Source organism: Scleropages formosus, chromosome 10 (assembly GCF_900964775.1).
Source record: "Scleropages formosus chromosome 10, fSclFor1.1, whole genome shotgun sequence".
Taxonomy (NCBI): domain Eukaryota; kingdom Metazoa; phylum Chordata; class Actinopteri; order Osteoglossiformes; family Osteoglossidae; genus Scleropages; species Scleropages formosus.
The window spans coordinates 16,718,425-16,734,790 of record NC_041815.1 but is presented as its reverse complement, the minus strand read 5'-3'; the positions used below and the strand labels follow the sequence as shown (position 1 = coordinate 16,734,790).

Genomic DNA, 16,366 nt, shown 5'->3' with positions numbered 1-16,366 from the left:
CATTTCTCCGCACTATCCGCGGTCAGCTGCGGCACGAGCGCGGGTGCGCGCCCCGCCAGGCGAAGGGTAGTTACCTGTACATGTGTTCACGTGCTCCAAGAACACGGCACCAAATCGGAGGGCGAAGGACCCTCTAACCTGGGCAAGAAAGAATGAAGAACTGAACTACCTTTCCCACTGGATATAATAATAAGGGTCGGATATTAGACATTTTTGCCCCAGTGTTTGGATGCTGCCGGTAGTGGTACTTACAGAGGAACGCTGTTTTTTCAACTCTGATGATAGTATGGATACATCCACGATCCAGTGGAAAAAGATGCCAGGCGGTCCTTCTGAGTTAACGACGACATAATCGTCTGTTGGGAACAGTTCGGTGTGGCCGTGTGTCGGGGAGCACAGTGAGTGACAAACTGCGCGCCCGAAAACAAGAGGGTGACAGATTTTGTGACCACCTGTCATTTACAGACGGCTCGTGTGAGACGCCGGCACGCGAAGACGCTGAGCAGGAGCGCGCATCGGCGGAACGACCGGGGGGGGGAAGAAGAGCAGCGGGGAGCTGATGGTCACGAGCCAGGTAAGGCGGACAGGTCAGCGGGGGCTCCGGCGCCTCAGCCACACCTGCGCCGCGCGGATTCCCTCGCGATTCTCGCACGAGACGAACTGGCAGAACATCTTCCCACCTGTCATCTTTTCCCCCCCTGTCTTCTCCTGAAACTGCGCGACTGTTTTTCGAGAGGGACTCTGCGCTGCAGAGTGCGCGGCAGTGCAGAAATTCCCTCTCTTCTTGGGTTCGTCGTGATGTACGACCTTTCAGTTTTTATTTTAATCTTTTGTTTTTAAACATTTCTTTACTTCAGGAGAGAATATGCATCGCTAAGCCTTCTCCGTCCGTTCCTCGCGCACAGAATTTTGACATGATGCCGGTCCATGATCTTAAAGAACGGAGTTGCAGTTCCTAACAACAAGTGACTTTAGGTGATTTGCCCACATTGTGGCGTTGATCTGCTTTTGCATCCATCTCAGTGTTCCTTTCTGTTTATTTATGCATGCATATTAGACCATACCGAGCTCTGTATTATGTATGATATTATTAACCCAAAGACCACAGGAGAGTTTTCTTCGACACAAAACGTTCAGCACACTGAAAATCTGACATTTCTCCTCCTGATGAGAGAAATAAGTCTTAACCACTTTTTATCACTAGTTTGGTTTTCAGTCAAACATTATATTTTATTTGTTGTGTAGTTATTTTATATTTGTAAGCACCAAATGTCTCAGTCTGGGATGCTGACATACTAGGGTAACTAACTTCATAGTCCTGCCTAACTGCTCACATAAGCCATTCATTTCTTATACAAGAAAGACAACCAAATACATGCGCATACAATGTGTAAATTATTAACTTTTATTTAACTGATATCTTTGTTCAAAGTGGTTTACAGTGTTAGATAAAATGCTGCAAATACTGTAGCTATACATGCTATGAAAATATTAATATTTATACAGCAGGGTATTCTTACTGTATTGACTCAGGGTAGGTACCTTTTGGGTACTACAATAGCAATGAGATTTGAAGCAGATCCCTTTCACCATACATACATACATTCTTGGAAAAAAATGTGATATTTCATTATGTAAATTCAGTTATACTTTTTTTTAAAGAGGTTCCCTTAATGTCTAATTTTAGTCTTGCCCTTTATTCCTGCTGAAATTCTGAGGTAGTCTGACTTGTGTTTTTCTCAAGATTGCTGTCTTTTGATGACATTAATGAGGCAGCTGTCACTCATCAGAAATGCTAATCATTTTTGGAGACAGTAACTGACAGAACGCTAAGCTCTCCGCAGTTGTAAAGAGGTGATGGGACTTGACTCCCTCAGGTCTTTGAAAACAATGGGAAACACATTATCATGTTACAGTCGCACAATAGATGTCATCACATTGATATTTTATGCTAAAATGCTTTAGGCTAAGAGAAGTAAAGGATTTGCTGAAATTGATTCTAAATTATTGAAGTGCTGATATTAAATCTGAAAAAATATTAATAAGCATTTTTTCAAAGAAGCAAGGAGAAAGATGATTATTCTTTCCTGAATTTTGAACTTGTTCCTCACTAAATGGAAATTCACACCTATCCATGCTTTAATTTAGAATCACTATCTATTTGGAATGGTTGTGCTTTCACTGTGAACTGCTGATGGAGTAAATGTGTGTTCAGATACTTCTGCATGATGCCACTGTTAGAGCCAAAGTAATGTCCATGAATAGCTTAATCAGTTGAATAGGAGGTGGAGACCACCGTCTTTGTTGTGAAAGTTAGACAGAGAGAGGGCTGTTGTAATTTAGCAGAAATGTGACAAGAGCACATCTTTGGACATTCAAGAACCTTAAGAACACACAACGCTGACCCTTGTCTATTCTCAGTTTAAACCCAGAGGGATCATTTCAGACAAGAGTATCTCAAGGTCTGTACCAGCTAAGCACACAATAAACATCATATTTTTTTTATTATCCTATATTCTGCACAACTATGTTTAGCACATAAATGTAGTTTAAAGATAATTTGAGCTGTTTGGTTTTAGTAATCTGTTTAGTTGCAGAACATCACATTTAGCTGACACTTTTCTCCAGAGCAACTTACAATGTTATTACAGTCTTACAGTTATTTATCCATTTATACAGCTGTTTTTTTTTAAAAAACTGGAGCATTTTAGGGTAAGCACCTTGCTCAAGAGCACTACAGCCGGAGGTGGGGATCGAACGTATAATCTTTAGATCTAGAGGCAGTAGCTTGAACCACTACGTTACCAGCTGTCCCCCCCATCACACATTGTAACTATTTTGTATGCTTTATTGCAACATTGTCACGTTAATGTGTTTTTGTTTTTACCACTAATGCTGGCAGAGCTGATCTCTACCCTACATTTGAACTGAATGTTGTGAGCATTGCAGTGTCCTGGTCCCAAGAGAGTAAAGTAGGTGTGTGTGTGTGATTTGTGTGGCTCACCCATGCACAGACTTCTCCAGTTGCTTCTTTGTAAATGACACACAGGATAGAGAAAGTCGAGGCGATTACCTCCGCCTTACATTTATATCCTGGGTTTCATCATAACCAGAGGCAGACAGAATATGTAGAAGGAATTCTTTGATAGAAGCCTGCAAATTCTCTTAATCCCTAAACAGAAAACTGTACATCCAGAGGAAAAAAATACCATGGATTGCCTTTACAGTACTTCATAAGTGGGATATTTGTATTCAGAAAAACATGTTGCTGTTGAAGATTCTTTAAAAGAAACAAGATTTTGGTTGGGGACACTTTATTCCTACTGAATAAAGAACTGAAAGGTTTCGTTAAATAAGCCCCAGTTTTTGAAAATGACATTGCCTATGTGCTGTTTGTAAATATGCTGTGTTTTGGGAGATGGATTGCTGTAGAAAGCTGGAGAAGAGACTCACTAGTAGCATGCGATATTCACTGTGTTCAGTGTGCACTTCAAGGTTGCTATATGCATTGAAGCTCCTTGGGCAGGCCAGCCAGACTTCAAGAAACAGAGTGGGGCAATGGACAAGGGGAGGCTCAAAGGTGACCCTGGTGCCATGGAAGAACCTATTTCAATTCAGATAGACCCCCAGAATGAGTCAGGAATGGTGGACAAAAGTGGGCTTCAAGGGAAGTTAGCACCTCTTAAAAGGAACTTTCAGAACTGAACTACTTGTAATATCAGAAAGGAACCAGGATGACACTGTTTAGTCCATAGGCCTGTCTGAAAATTATTTTACAATTGCTATACTTCTTTCGTTTCCTATCAGTAAGACTTCCATATGTCTCAATTCCATGCTTTGTACAAGTGGAAATTATTCTTAAAGCTACTTGGGTGAAACTTCGTGTTAAGGGTAAAAACAACTGTACTTCTCCTGGGATTCCAACTGGCAGGCGTTTGGGATTACCGCTTTGTCTTGGTGGTCCGGCCAGCTCTAAAGCACAGGAGAAGGGAGGACAGAAAGAAGCAAGATTGTTTCTGCAGGGGCACAGGTGATGAGGAAGGGCAATATGGCAATGTGTTCCTAAGGGGGCTGCCATTAATCTGTAAACTCAGTAAAGAAAACTGCTGAAATCCCAGCAACAGAGGAAGTGCAGAAGTACAAAACCTTTAAAACTCTTTTTCCTGCAGACCTTTGAACCTCTTAATTCTGTTTAACAAATGTGTGGTTTGAGATATTAAACTTTAGAGTTAAAGTGTTTGAGGTTTTAAACATTTTCAATTTAAACTTTTATCTTGCTCACCATTTTGGTTATCTAAAATAATATACATCATAGGTTAATAACATCAGCCAGAATACCTTGACTGTATCAACCTTTTTGAGGAAAAGGCAGTTTCAGCTTCAAGGTTATAAGTGGCTGGGCTGTCAGACATTTCATAGTGGAATAAGTCTTTTTTTGTACAAGATGAATTACAGGGAACCACAGGACATTCTTGTGGCTTGTTTAGTTGTGGCAAGTGCTATAACATAAATGAAGTCAAGATTCCCTACATCAAGCCTGAGTGCGTCACCAAAACCGTATCAATGAGCTACGACAAGCTCATAAGGCAAGACAGAGAAAATCAAAGACCATGCTCAGAAAGGTTTCTCCTCGAGTCATTGGCCCTAGCAATACATCAGAAACAGGTGTGGCATTGCCTCTTGTAAAATTAACAAGTCATTCATGGAAGATATAAAAAAAAATTACATGTATAGGCCTGAAACTGACTGCTTAAATAATGCAAGTCTCATGAACATTGAACTCCACATGCAGTTAATCTACAATTAATGCCTCTTTTCCCTTTTGGATTCAACTCAGCATCCACGAATAATACTTTGGTTTGTGGTGAGCCACAGTGTGATTTGGTTGAATTTTGGTTGTATTTGTTAAACTTGTTATCTGAGTGCAGTAGAAATTATTGGCAGCCTAAGTGGCAGTCTTAAAGGCATGTCAAAATCGGGGCTACCCTCATACTGTGGTCTCAGCCACAGGATTCATGAATGGAAATGAAGACCCCAGGAGGAAATGCTGCTATATACTGTATGTAACTTCCGTGATCATTCCATTGTCTTTTTATGTGTGACTAGGATTCCCAGTAAACTGGCAGCTTCTCTACACGTGTGCATGTAGTTTCTCTCAAGCACACTCTTCACTTCGTCAGAACACACAGTGCTACTATATGTAATATGAGCTAGTCAGAACATTGCTTTTAGAAGCTTAAAATGCTTCTTGAGCATATCTTTGAGTTGTGTTATCGTGTTTAACATGTAGGCTACATTAATTAAAAATCAATGAAATTCATACAATACAAGGTATTCAAGGTAGTTCTCGGCTTAAGACTGGGTTTCATTCCAATGACTGCGTCATAAGTTGACTTTGTCAAAAATCTCCTTTTACTTAATGAACCGTATTGATATATTACAAATAACATTCATGAATGCTGCAGTGTATAATAGGGATTCCTGTTGGATATAGCATGATACCACTCATTAGACAAGAATATTCATTTGGTGACAGCTATGCTCCCATGACAGTTATGAGTTTGAAATTTGTATAATCATGGTGTTTATATCAGTAAAGTGGGACTTGTGGTTCCTTAACAGAGTGAAATATGGTCTTCAAAGGAAAACACTGTTATTGGAGGCATTGTCAGCATAGTCATCTTGGAGATAGAAATTAATTTTTTTATTATAGATCTTGATTTTAATTTTAAATTCCATATCTTACTTCTCAGTTGTGTTAGACAGTTCTGTAAATGAATATCATAGGGATGAATTTTCTAAGTTCACTAACCACCTTCAAATTTCCCTCCTCTAAACATGCCCAGGACATCTTGTATATCACTTTCATGTGTGAATCTGCATTTCTTTCTCCATATCAGGACTTTCAAAGTCACCTCCAGAATGTTGGAATGAATTTCTTACCATGTTTAAACTTTCTGGCACTGTTAAACTATGATTGGTTTATAGTGGAGCGATGAGGTTCTCACTGAAACATCTCACATTCCATTATCAGACAATCAACAGTACCCACATGATGGTGAAATCTCTGTTTCCACTGGTGTGGGTGTAATCACAGTTACGACCTGTCTTTCAACACAAATTTCACTTTTGTTGCAGATCTCATGAGACAAATCACGTGTATTTCTTATGTTCCCTGGCTGTGATTTTCTTGTAGCCAACAGAAGCACAGCAGCATGTTCTCCTCTACCTCAGATCTGTGCCAGCATGTCATTCTAAACAACAGCTAAGGTACCAGATCACTGGTCACCAACACTGGCCCACCTGGAGGAGCACACCTGTCCTGGTTCATTATTCATGACAACATAATGGCAGCTACACTTCCAGCTGTCTTTTAGTCTTCACAGAGATGACCCGTGATGCCACAGGACTGACTGACAGGGAATCAAATCACTGGGATTGTGGCACACATGGTTTCCAAAATCCCAGCCTCTGTGTAAGTCGCATCCCATAACATTGTCAAAACAAGCAACAACAACTCGACACTACTTAATTCCAGGTAAGATACACAGCTGTTTAGGACTAGAAACATACCATAGCACACCTTTGACAGACTGTTGATAACTCACATATCCTGCTTATAAATAGGCAAAATGCAAGCATCTGATTGCCAGTCAAAGATGGCAGGTGTCATACCTTTATCATTGTCCTGCAGTGCTTTAGTCCTGCACACAGAATGCTAATTGAGCCAATTGCTCTGAGAATAGACAGGTTCCAAGACACAGAGCACAGCCACTTTAAGTTTAACTGTACACTGGACCTAATCAGCACCACAAGAGAACCTGAGTAAAGGGCACCCAAGACATTTCAGTATCTCCTTACTATTAGGGAAGAGACATTCAAGTGTGAAATAAACAGAATTTGACGTTGCGCTCAGAAACAGTGTTCCCTTGGAACAAGTCATCGGGGTTAGCTGCTAAGCTGCAGGCACATGGAATCGCCTTCATCATGGGGTGGAGAGGATTCTGTCTCACCACTCATCCTCAGCGGTAACTTAACTTATGAGTCCGGGATGGAATGGGCATATGAAGTCTGACTGCTGTGCAGAAGGTCTCCAATGGTACTTAGCGTCTGCACTGTACACAGCATGATCACACAATTTGACAAGTAGTCTATGTTATTGTAAGACAATATTTAAAATTAATGTAGATGAATGGCTTTTGTTACACAAAATAGTTTTTAGTACAGGATATATTTATATAAATTAACTGTGCAAGGTAATGTTTTAAGAATAACTGAATGAAAATATGTAAACATTTTATTTCCATCAATCAGTTTTCACTAATTGAATCCAGCCAGTTTTAGCAGTTGTCTGGCAAATGTTTGACTTCTGCTTAATATAGATGTTAGCTGTCAAGTGTGTAGTTACTGCAGACAGTTGTGGTTCTCCAGAACGATGTGTACATATAAGAAGTTCTCAGAGCAGTCTTCAAAGCGAATAAAAGCTGTGATCAAAGAATATTCCTTCAAATAAACTGTGTCAAAAACATGGGTTGTGTGCCACAAACAGACAGAAATCTGACATCTGTGCTAACTTCGATGCACAACTGAAGATCTCTTCTTGCTGTCCTTCTTTTGTTTTCTCTTTTCCCTGCTCTCCTATCTATCACAAAGACCTTTCAACAGTCTGTTGTCTGCTCGAGGTGGATAATTGGCTGATTGAGCAGCCGTGCATGACTGAGACTCTCCATATTCACTTGGCAAGGCTTCATGCTCTCTTACATGCTTGTCTGCACTCTTTCCGTTAGATTTTTTTGTGTGTTAGAACACCAACTGACAGTGTGTTTGCAATGTATGCATTTAGTTTTACTTCTTGATATGCTTAGAGGTTACAGGGGGGCAAAGGATGTCTAACTAAATCAAGATTGATTTACCTGGTATGGAGCAATGTTCTGGAGAGAGTTTTACAAGACTGTCAATCTTTTCCTTTTTGCCTGTACCTTTGGTATCATTGCTATTCTTCGATCAGATTTACTACCGGAATTTACCAGGTTTTCTCTGAGAGCATGATGTCAGCAGAGAAAGACACTCTCTTGAAACATGGTTGTTGATTAGTAAGGGATTTTTCTTGGATGTGGCCAACCTGAGCTTTGGGCCCACGACCCCAGGTAGGTGGACCTCTATAATTTTGGGGGTTCCATGTTAACTTCAGTTGAGATAGAAAGAACACCAGTATGTTAGCCTGTCTTTGTTTTAATTCTTCCAGCTGTTTGTTAAGACCTCAGTTATAGTAAGCAGCTGAATATCAGTATTTAGTGTGAGCAATTACATCAGTAGAAAATGAATTCATCTTTAATGGACGGCGAGTGGAATCTGCTGTCAAGCTGATTTATCTCTTTTCTTGTGTTGATGACAAAGCAAAGGTTTGGCAGACATCTCTCAGTCCTGCCACAGATGGGTGGATGGATGTGCAAGATGAGCAAGACTGAGGAAGGTACATTTGTTCTTGCACAATGAACCCGTCTAAGTGAGAGATAAGTGGAAATTTTCTGGAAGATGCAGTCCTATCAGGCTATGGACTCATGGTCTCAGACTAATACAGCCTTTACAGCCATCAACATCAAACACAGCTCTGTTATTAGACTTTAAAGTGTCTTCACAGTGATATCACAGTTCCCTTGTGTCAACACCACACAGCACAGTCTATACATAAGGGTCAAAGTTCATGTCAGTGCATTCATTTTTTCTGGGATGTGAGAGCACAGTGTATCTCAGGATCTGTTTCCTAAAGTAACCCTGTTTCTTGCCATTTGCAGCTTCAGATGTTTGTGCAGAGAGAGGGAATCTACAGTAGTATGCTGTCATCAGTATGCATTGCTACAGCTGGTGAGATTGGTGGAAAGGTTTTGTGCTTCTTCTTTTGCTATGCTGGGATTTTTGGCTGTAGAGGAGTGATGAATAGCAGTTGGGTTGTATTTCCTGTTTTGAGAAACAGTAGCCTGCCCAGCATCCATTTAGGCAATGCTAATGAATAAGGGATAGTCAAAACTTCCTGCAGTGGTGTCACAGCAACATTCCTGGTTGAGGGTAAACTTAGCAGAGAGAGAGAATATTGGGCTCACAGATTTCTTTAATGGCAAAGTCACAGACACAGAAATTCAGTGCGAGAAAAATAGTTTAATGTTCTTGTGAAGAGTGCTGGGTTATTTGCAGGTCCAAATGTAAAACTGAACTGAACATAGCTTACAATGGCTGTACAACTACTTACACTGTCAAGGTCTTGTAGACCTCATCTCCCTTAGTTTTACTCAGGGCTTTGCTATATACCACAAGCTCTACCATTTTTTGACCAAACCATATTCAGAACTTGCAATATTACATATAATTGCAATACCTAAACAGAACACATGTAGATATTAATCTGACACATATAGCATAATCAGATATCAAAACAGATACAAATATAAGTATTTCACAGCAGAGCTATGAACACATACTGAACTCCCCTGCAATACAAGAACATTCTCAAACCAAGGATGAGCAATTCTCATGAAGCACTTTAAAGCCACTTCAAAGTGAGTGGCTCTGTTTGGCAGATAGGAAACAGTCACACCCATAATGGTCAAGAGCAGTCATTTGGCAGCTGCATGACCCCACACTTGTAGTGAAGGTCATTTCCAAGAAGATGATGAAATGACCAGATTGCTCTACCTAGCCATAAGAAAGTGAGCCAAAACACTAAGGAGTACCCACACCGTAGGCATTGGGTACTATGCGGTTATGTGATAATGTTAGTTGAACATACAAATTAAAGGTAGTGCCATGCACAGCATAATATGCACGCTGAAACACTAGGACGTCCTATACTTTACAGAGACATGGGGGTCACCCTCCATTAGTTAGCTTTGTGAAGTGGCAATATTCAGTAACTTGGCAGAAGGTGACTTTTCTGTGGTGTAGTGAGGAAGTGGCTGCTGTAAGATGATGTTGACCCTTCTGTCACAATGCAAAGAAGGGCAGCAGGAGATGGGTGAAGGAAGAAGAAAGTTGAGTGCAGCCCTTGTACTCTTAGGACTACAGACACTGAATGGCTTCAGTAAAATGTTAAGCATTATGAATGAGAATTATGTGGAAATGTATGATGTGCTAGTAAATTTTGCAGAAATATTCCTGTTAAGGCATTGAAAATCTAGTGACTAAAAACACCAACAGTGTTTAACATATATTACTTCTCAGTGAGGGGTGTGCGGTGGTGCAGTGGGTTGGACCGGGTCCTGCTCTCCAGTGGGTCTGGGGTTCGAGTCCTGCTTGGGGTGCCTTGCGACGGACTGGCGTCCCGTCCTGGGTGTGTCCCCTCCCCCTCCGGCCTTACGCCCTGTGTTGCCGGGTAGGCTCCGGTTCCCCGTGACCGCGTATGGGACAAGCGGTTCTGAAAGTGTGTGTGTGTGTGTGTGTGTGTGTGTGTGTGTGTGTGTGTACTTCTCAGTGATGATGTAAGCAGCATCCATAGCCATAGTATTTAGTGCTTACAGTGGAATTAGTAGAGCTCAGGAGTCAGTTCATGCCACCAATTATTGATTCTGCTTGCTGTGAAATGTGCAGCATGACAGTGTGCAATCTCCGGACTTCTACTTACACCCCATTTCCTTTGTCTTCATGTTTCCATATCTTATAGAAGCCTGTTGTCAGTGCTGTATATGTTTTTTTAAGATTCCCTCCGGTGCTCTAATGCTAGCATGGAGGACAGTGTGGTAACATGGTAAGTTTGTATGAGATAGGAGGGAATTTTGGACGGATATTCCATAAGCTAAAGGTGATTCATAATGAACACTCGAGGTTTCTGAGGCAAAGAAGGGCAAGGCAGTGGCTTGCTATTACCTTGTTGCATGTGTATCACTGGGGTGCCAGCATGGGGAAAACATGCTTCAGACTCCCTGAGCTGGATTTACACTGTACACATGTTGAGCAACTCAGGGACACTGGAATTGCCCACTGCAGCACTGTATCAGATATAACTGTATGCAATTAGAAAACATCGCATATCCTAACATCTTCTTGGTTCTGTTTTCAGACTCATTTAAATTCTCAAAATTTCAAAAAGTAGTGTGATAACTTGATTTTTTTTTTTTTTTTTTTTTAAATTTGAAATGATATTGTCTGGGGGGCACGGTGGCACAGCGGGTTTGGCCTGTGCCTGCTCTCTGGTCGGTTTGGGGTTCGAGTCCTGCTTGGGGTGCGTTGTGACAGACTGGTGTCTTGTCCTGGATGTGTCCCCTCCCCCTCCAGCCTTGTGCCCTGTGTTACCGGGTTAGGCTCCAGTTTGCCGCGACCCCACTTGGGACAAGCAGTTTCAGTCAGTGTGTGTGTGTGTGTGTGTGTGTGTGTGTGTGTGTGTGTGATATTGGTCTCATGTAACACCTCATTTTTAATGGTCATAATGTTTCAACCGTTATGGTGTTTCATATGCAATCTCTTCCTGCTATCACAGGATTTTCAGTGAAGATGGATTTTGGTGACTGATAAAGAAATTAAATAAAATTGTTACCTATTACACATAATTTCTTGGTTTTTGGGTGTCTCTATGACTGTAGTTGAGTGACAGGAGGAAATATCTCTCAAGGGGCTTCTGAACGCAGGGAGATTGATTACCGCTGGCTGCTGGGGTAGCTGCAGTGTGCTTCTGTAGCCCTGTGGAGATACCTGGAGGCTCTGTCATTTTGAACACTGCTCTGACCTTTATTGACGGCAATAAAAAACATCAAACTGCGTGTGCTGTTCTGTTACTCGTATAAATGATTTGGATTCAGTGGAAAAAATGGTTTTACGGTTTGATATAACAGCATGGTTGTGTCTGTCTTAATGATTCTGTGTGTAGGATTGGAAAGGTTTTAAAATGAGGTTCCTCTTGGAAGGCCTCATATGATATGTTCATGGAAAATAAATTTGCAGAAAGTCCACAGTACAGTTTGCCCTATTCTGAAGGTATTTTAGTGGATGTGTTACTGGACGGACTCTATATCGTGGACCCCAGTTCCGCTGTGCTGTATCTATTGCGTCTCCTCTAAAGCCAACCCGCTCCTCTTTGTCCCCCACACGGCTTCCTCTGCGGCTCTTCCTGACTTTGCTGTATCTGGCTCTCCTACCTGACTGGTGAATCTCAATAGGCTGACAAGGCATTTTTGCAATTCCAGCTGCATCGCTCACGTATGCTCAGAACTGTTATTAGATGTCCTCTCTGCTGTTCATTCCTTTAAGAGGCGCTATCCCTTTGCTCCACCCTTTCAAGCTGTTATTTACTTGCTTAGCTGATTTTTTTTTTTTTTTTTTTTAACTTCTTCAAAGCAGCTTGTGCATATATTGTATAGTAGCTTAGTTTTTGTACCATTTCCCTTCAAACCTCAGGATATTTTAGTGGTCTAATTCAGATGAAGTATTTTGCTGCAGGAAAGAACAGCATTGCCTTTCCTGGAAATTCAGCCTTTGTATTTTTAGTATTACTGACCTTTTTAATTTCATTGTAGAAGCATTGCTTGCCCTCTGCCCTGGTGCTGGGTTTTGTACAGGTTTCTCCACGATGTCTACAGTCCCTTTACTTCATTCAATAGATCAGAATGAACACCAGGCCACTTGCACATTATTTACTGTCAAAAAGCTGTCTGTTGTATGTTTATTAGGATAATTTTTCAGAATTAAGCACTATAGAAAAGGAACTTACATGTACTGGTTCTTCAGGATCTGCCAACAGAAACACACACACATACAAAACATGTTATATGTGATCCAATCAGTTTCTGAGTTTTACATTAGTTTATTTAGCTAACACTTTTTTCCAAAGGACTTTACAGTATTAAGATGCCTACAGTTATTTACTCATTTATACAGCTGAGTAATTTTACTGGAGTAATTTTAAGCTAAGCATCATGCCCAAATGTACTAGCAGTTGGTATAATTCAAACTGGTGACCTTTGGAGCCTAAAGTAGCAGCGCTAAACACTATGCTATCAACCGTCCAGTGTTCCTGTCCCGCTTATTCCATACAGTCAAGACTTCTGCACTCATTTGCTTTGTCTCAGTAGTGCAGCTGAGAAAGCCCAAAGAACAGAAGACTCAATAGTGCACAACTCACTGAACTTTTATTAAAGATAACAGTTGAAATAACTGGGTGAGAGATGGTTAAAGAAAGCTTGCAACAGCTCTCTGGAAAAAACTGTTTCAGAAAACCTTTTCACTTTAAATCCCCTATTATCTGTGAATCCACACGGATGTAAAATACTTAATTTTCAGTCAATTTGAAGTCCTTAAGCCTGAACCCAGAATTACAGAGGTTTGAAGAGGTACCAATGCCGCATGTGCAAAAAGAATGTAATGTAATGTTGTTTATTTTCGGTATATGGCAGACTTGGATTTTCTGCAGACAAGCTTGACTGGCAAAGATCTCCTTAATTTGCAGTACAAACATAATTACGGTTTTACATTGAAACTTATACTGTAATTCTCATGTTTAAAATGTTCTCTTTAGGAATCAAACCAGTTTTAAAACACGATTTTAGATTTCATCTGTTTTTAATCATAATTGTTTTTCTTAGCATTGTGTGAATTCTTCTTACCTTCTCTGTCAGTTACTGTAACATTTTATTCTTAAAATATTGAGATAAGGCCCGAGTTATTTGCACGTTAGAGTGGTGAGTATTATAGTTTGTGTAGTGTGTGTTGCTTATTGCCTTTATAGGTATTTTACCTAGCCTGTATTGCAAAACTTAAGGACAAGCTGTTGAAATAAGAGCAGACCCAGCTCAGTGTTAATATTGTTCCACCCTTAAACACATATATTACCCATCCTGCATCTGTAGGGTGTTTTGTGGCTTTCTATGAAGGTTAACCGGAGCTGTGACTGGCAACGTGGGCTCAAATTTATGTTGTCAAATGCTATGTTGATGAGAAAACAGTGTTTGTGCATTAATTGCGTTCTGCTGTCAATGCAGGCTGTCAATCACCTTTCAACCCAGCTGTCATATTGCTCTTCTACCATGTTTACGTGATTTTTCACAATGTGTGGGCTGTAGTGTAGAAGCCATACTCTTGGTAATATTAAATATTGATGTATAATATTTTAGTGCTTGTGCCTCACAGTTCCTGGGCTCTGTGTTTAGACTTGTGCTTAAATCAGCTTCAGTCTGTGTGGTGTTTTTATGCTCTCCCTGTGTTTATCTGGGATGTGCTTCAAGTGCTCTGGTTTCCTTCCCAGTCCAAAGACATGTTTGAAGTTAATTGGTGACCCTAAATGGCCTGTAGTGGGTGTGGTGTCTTCTTTTTAACAGATAAATGAGAAAATGCTGGAAAATACAGTAGTGTTAAAAAGTTTGGAATCGCTCAAATTTCCATGCTTTTGGTAGACAATGCCATAATGTTATTTTTATCTCATGTAATTGCCCTATGCATCAAACTTTACATTCATCAAAGCATCTTCCACTGTGTCTGTCCAAGACAACAAAGACAGTACTCTGACTTCCCCAAATGGGTTTTGCATAGCTTAAAAGTATGCTTCACATCATTGTCTTGTTGCATGATGAAATTTGGACCAATCAAGCTCTGGCCACAGGGGCTTGCATGATGTATCTTTCTACTGCAGATGACAATGGTATTTGGCATGTACTATTTAAGGAAGCTGCCAGTTGAGGACCTGTAAGATGTCTTTTTCTCAGAACTACAGACTCTGATAAACTTATCCTCCTGTGCAGTTGTGCATCTTGGCCTTCCACTTCTTTTTCCTATCCTGGTTAGATTCAGTTTGCCCTCTTCTCTCAAGACAGTAGTGGGCACCTTTGTATGAAATCTTCAGTTTCTTGGCAATCGCATCAAGCAGTAATAGCCATTTGCAACATTAGTAGTGATGTCGTGGCTATATTTTTAATTCAACTTAATGTTACTTAGACAAAAAAAACTAGCAGTTCATCGAAAAACATGAAAATTTCTGGTTGATTCTAAACTTTTGAATCCTTGTGTATATTTTTTGCCTTTATTTGGTCCTGATAAAGTCCAAGAAAGCCTGTTTACTGTTTGAATTAGACAGTATAGTACTATGGGTTTGTAGTGGGAATGAAAAAATAACTGAAAGTGGTCATTAAAACAGAAGACCCAAGAGCTGGGTCAGGCAGTTAGTTTTGTGTCTGTGCTTCTGGACACATTAGCCTGAGAATAAAAGGATCCCTAAAAAGTCATTATATGCATTATGAATAGTTATACTCTTTAATGCATTATATAACATTTCTACAAGCACTTTGTAGTATTAAATCTTCCATTCCCTTAGCCCTTTGGCTGTATTCATTTTTAATTTCCTTTTACTTTAACCGCCATATCTTTAACTTTATTTACATCTATCCTCTGCTGATTTCTTTAGTTGTGTTTCAAAAATAGTTTCTTACCCATAATTCATAGGTTGTCCATTAACCTCATACTTTGCGACTGGCAATTTAATTCGTTTTTATACAGAACTGCATTTCTGTGGTTAATTTAGATTTGAGAGGAGCATATTGTGTTTTATTTTGTGGCAAAAAGCGTCCAGAAAATTGTCTCGAATTCTGTGTTGCTTACATTGCAGAATTCAGTAAGTTGCATCTTTTAGTAAAATCATTAAAATAAACCTTTTACTAATTCATTCGCAAACTTGTGAGAAGATAGGACATGTAAACAGAGATTGAAGAATAGTGCTCAATGATTAATTTTTAGGTCAAATATTTCATTGCTTTGAATTCATCGTAAAAAGACAGAAAAATACATTAACAAGGTTGTTTGAACAAAATATCACTCCCTACATGTCTTGCTGGTCTTCCCCAAAGCACAAAATAAATTAATTGAACTGTAAGTTAGCTGAAGGCTTTGTACATTAAGAACATGGATCTTCATTACAGGCAGATAGGGCTGACAGTATTTGAGCAGTAGTAAGGCTTAGCAAAGTTAAATGAACAGCAATTAATTATGGTAATCCTTCTGGTTAGTTGCACCATGTTTACTGGATTTGAAACTATTTGCATGCGTCTCTGATCCATCTGTTAGCATTTTGCCTTTGAGCCAGTGTGACTGGCATGTGATTTTTTGTGGTAGCATGAATTCTGGATTAGAAGCGAAGCTGTTCTCTTTGTTTTCCAACTCCCAAAAGTGTAATTAGAGATCGGAAAAGGTTCAGGAGTCCCAGCAATCCCTTTATAAAAACAATGGAAATCTGGAGGTAAACCACATAATTACTCTACAGTAGGTGATTGGTCTTATCCTCATTACCTTTTCAGTAATCTACGGCTAATACCCAGAGTCCTGCTCTTGCTGCTAATATAAAAGCACGTTAAAAGATGTAGAAAAGGCTGTTTAATTTGTGATACTTATTATATTCACA

General features: G+C 40.0%; 1 protein-coding gene across 5 annotated transcripts in view; it reads left to right on the top strand.

The window, feature by feature from the left end:
• The window catches only part of grik4 (glutamate receptor, ionotropic, kainate 4), a 148,538-nt gene that overhangs the window by 1,818 nt on the left and 130,354 nt on the right, over positions 1-16,366 (top strand). For 3 of the 5 annotated variants that reach the window (XM_029255441.1, XM_029255445.1, XM_029255443.1), the window contains exon 2: positions 466-574. The gene's annotated coding sequence lies outside the window, so the exon portion shown is untranslated. Of the gene's footprint in view, positions 1-18; positions 67-465; positions 575-16,366 lie in introns of those variants that run through there. The other 2 variants (XM_029255444.1, XM_029255442.1) reach the window with 2 other exon arrangements.